Source organism: Peromyscus californicus, unplaced genomic scaffold (genome assembly GCF_007827085.1).
Source record: "Peromyscus californicus insignis strain IS unplaced genomic scaffold, ASM782708v3 Scaffold_17__1_contigs__length_78620276, whole genome shotgun sequence".
In the NCBI taxonomy this organism is placed as follows: domain Eukaryota; kingdom Metazoa; phylum Chordata; class Mammalia; order Rodentia; family Cricetidae; genus Peromyscus; species Peromyscus californicus.
In genome coordinates this window covers 24,288,570-24,292,755 of record NW_026294469.1, presented here as the reverse complement: position 1 = coordinate 24,292,755, position 4,186 = coordinate 24,288,570, and positions in this window count along the sequence as shown.

Below are 4,186 nucleotides of genomic sequence, written 5' to 3'. Positions count from 1 at the left end.
TGCCTGGCGAGATATTCTTGAAACATCTGTCCCTGTACTTACTCAGGAACAAGATAATCAAAACGAAGTAAACTTAAAAAGGTCAACAAGATTCAGTGAGCTAGAGAAGTTGGCCACAGTTCAGACTGCAAACCTCTTCCCACTATACACTCAGACAATTATGTGATATGTACAGCAACAAAGTGAGACAGCTGAAGTTACCTCTGCCCTACACAGAGACTTATGGACAAAGAATGATGTAAAAAGATGATAAAACAATGAGACGTCAGGACCTCCCTTTCTTAAAAAAGTTAGCTCATACAGAGTCACTGTGATGCTAAATGACCACCATCAACAACAAAATGCCAGGATTTGACATATAAATAAATTCTATAAATATATAAAATGTAAACATTGTGTTATGCCAGAATTTGAATAATAACTACAGCAGCTTTGGCCTGAGAATTTTTCTTGGGCACTCTGACCATTAAGAGTTAATAATACACTGCTTGGGACATGATAATCTGCCTGGATTGGGCTGGAGATTTTGTTTTGGTATAGCATCCTTGAAGCCACAAAGGCTACTATGCTGAGAACAGGCTGTCATATGCCTCTGGATTCTTAAAAATTGGGATGTGAGCCGGGTGGTGGTGGCACACGCCTTTAATACCAGCACTCGGGAGGCAGAGGCAGGCAGATCTCTGTGAGCTCGAGGCCAGCCTGGTCTACAAAGTGAGTTCCAGGAAAGGCGCAAAGCTACACAGAGAAACCCTGTCTCGAAAAAACAAACAAACAAAAAAAAACAAAAAAAAATGGGATGTGGGGGTTGATGAATAAAAATTATTATAAAAGGTAACTTTATCAATGATGATTAAACTTGAGGGAAAATGATTGTAAAAGAGAATTCTGTTCTGTCAATGACCAAAAGATATGCAAGAGGAAGTGTAACACAGGTCCAAAGCCAAAAATGGTATGACCTATGTTTTGGAACAACATGTATCTATCCCTGCTTACCAAATTCTGTATATATAAAGAAACACTCTGGCTGCTAGTCAGTCAGGCTCCAAGATTCTGGCTCACTCCTTCCCTCACCAACTCCTTCCCTCCTCTCAGGACCTGCCAACTGCTGGCGCTGGCCCCCAGCAGCTCAGTAGGGAGGGGACATGGCAGAACACACAATCCACCGGCCTTATCAGAAGAGGAGAAAATCAACATCGCACGTACAAGTGCAATAAGACAGGGGACTTTGGACCTCTGGGCACCATCCGTAGATGGTAAGGCCGCCCAAGGCTGGATTTGTGTCTTAATCACTCTGCACTAGCTAATGGTGTGTATACAGCCAATCTTAAGAAGACACTGAATAATGCCATCTTTGTAGACATGACTGCTCATTGGTCACTACCTACAAGTTTCCCAAGGGCAATGCCACATACTTCGCAGGTGTTGGCCTTCTGAGGCCATGGCTGGCGGAAGAGTATGCTGGGGGCTGTCAATACTGGTCTTGGAGTCATATTCACTTGCTGGGGTTTCCTCCACCCTCCCTAACCTTAGTTACCAGTCCTCATTAAAGTTCAGGGATGGTAAATTCAGACAGAAATAATGCCTCAGACACCACACCTCCTTGGCCATCATAAAAGGCTGGTCTCTTTCAGGTGAAAGTGGGCAGCTCTAGTTGCTCTAGTTAATCTGTCTGACCTTGTTCCTGCATCTATCTATCTATCTATCATCTATCTATCTATCTATCTATCTATCTATCTATCTATCTATCTATCTATCTATTTGGTTTTTCAAGACAGGGTTTCTGCATTTATTTTAAAAGCTAGATCTCTCACTCTGTAGACCAGGCTGGCATTAAACTCACAGATATTCACCTGTCTCTGCCTGCTGAGTGCTGGGATTAAAGGTGTGTGCCACCATGCCAGACAGTCCCCAAATTCTTGGTCATTCTGTGGGAACAGTATTGGAAAGATACTTTTGGTCCTCTTCTTCAATGACTGGACATAGTTTGGTTCCTGGAGAAGTGGGGGGGTACCCTTTGGCCACCCCACATCTTTGTGAGTTCTTGGAACTTGGTCCATTCCTAAGCATCCTGAGCACCTGAAAATCATTTCCTTTTGCTCTGTAAATCACTTTTGAAACTCCTTTAAGAATGAAGTGGGAAGCCGGTCGGTGGTGGCGCACGCCTTTAATCCCAGCACTTGGGAGGCAGAGCCAGGCGGATCTCTGTGAGTTCGAGGCCAGCCTGGTCTACAGAGCGAGATCCAGGAAAGGCGCAAATCTACACAGAGAAACCCTGTCTCGAAAAACCAAAAAAAAAAAAAAAAAAAAAAGAATGAAGTGGGAAGCTGAGGCCGTCAGCTAGCTCCCCAGATGCAGGCTTCCTGATGTCACTGGAGGGAGGCTTGGGTACTTAGGGATGGGGGTGGAGTTGGGAGCAAACAGGCCCTGTACAATAGCTGGGTAGCCAGATGTTCACTTTCACAGCTCTCCTGTAAAACTGGCAGGGCAGATATAGATTAAAACGCAGCACAAACTCCATTTAAAGTGCATTACAGATCAGGAGCCAGCTCCCCCCTGGGCAGGAGAAGGGAGGGAAGGGCACAGAGACCACATCAGTCCTCTTCTTATCTGGGGCCACATGTCTCTCTTCTAGCTTTGTGAAGGGTGATTTACACCCTGGCTGGAATGACTCTCTTTCTGAGCTGATTACATCTGCAAATGCCCCCCAGAGGCCACAGCAGGATGGCCATATTCAGACGAAGCAGCCAATAAATCTCCAAGGTTTATATTGTACTTCACGGTGCCTTCCCTCTTGGCCCTCTGCCAGTCGGGCTGTGGAAGGTGGGGGTGCTCCACTTGGAGAGTTAGGAGACAAAACCCTCCTCTTTCATCACCCATTACTCTTGTCCTTCTGGCCTCTGGTACTTCTAGTTTTTCCGAGTCAGTTTTGACTCTGGAAACTGGAGGGAATCAAGCCCAGGCCAGACAAGTCTCCTTGTTCTCACAGGTGACGCGCAGCCTTCTGGACACTGCAGTTGCTAGCTGGTTTAACCCTGGGACAGCGGCTTGCTCACACACTCTCATCATCTGAAAATGGGCTCGTAAGTGGTGTCTCCAGTCACTCTCTCCAGTGACTTGGCAGGAGCTGAGGGTGGTTGAGGGCAAGGTCTCCAGTCCAGACTGGTTTGCCTTTGAACTTCTGGTTCTCCTGCTCCCTCCATCTTGGAGTGTTTAGCAGGGACTGAACCCAGAGCCTCACTCCAACCACGTTATGTCTTAGTTCTGTTTAGCAGGGACTGGGGGATCTAGGGGTCGGAGTGGGAGGGATATCCTTTTGACTGCTCTCATAGGTCAAAGGGGCTTAATTTTGGAGCAGCTCGGTTTATTAAAGCTCCTGAGACCTGCCTGGGGACCATTTTTTCAGAACCTTACCCCTGGAAACACTTAAGAACAAATGAGATAATAATATGCAAATTCACACACATGCGCACACACACACACACACACACACACACACACACATGAAATCAAGATACCTTTATGATGGTTCAAGATTTCTTGATTTGGTTTGGCTTTGAATTTGTTTGGGCTTTGTTGTTGTTTTGTTTTGTTTTTCGAGACAGGGTTTCTCTGTGTAACAGCCCTGGCTGGCCTGGAACTAGCTCTGTAGACCAGGCTGGCCTCGAACTCACAGACATCTGCCTGCCTCTGCCTTCCAAATTCTGCCTTTAAGGCGTGTGAGACACGGTGTCACTCCGTAGCCCACACAGGTCTGGAACTCACTGTGTAGGTCAGGCTAGAACCAACTCACAGCAATCCTCCTGCTTCCGCCTCTGCGGTTTTCAGGAGCGAGCCCACACCTGGTTGATTCCCGTTGTTGTTACAAGCTTTCATTTGTGGTGGTTATTGTTCCTGGATGGGGAGAGGGGTTCGGAAAGGGAAAAGGTGCTTTGTTTTTGACAAATACTTAGCGGCAGCAGGGCAATTGGCGGCAGAGAGATCATAGGCTGGCAGACTCCAGCGGCTCACGCTGTTGACTCCAAGCGGCCCTAAGGTCTTGTCGCACTCTGGGTCCGGGAGAAACAGCCGCCCGACGCAGCCTGGCGCTTCAGAGTTGGAGGAGGGCGGTGCCCGGGACCCTAGTGGGAGAGTGGCGGCGCCTGGAGGAGGGGCGGGAGGCGGGGTGGGAGGTGCCGGCCGCGGGAGC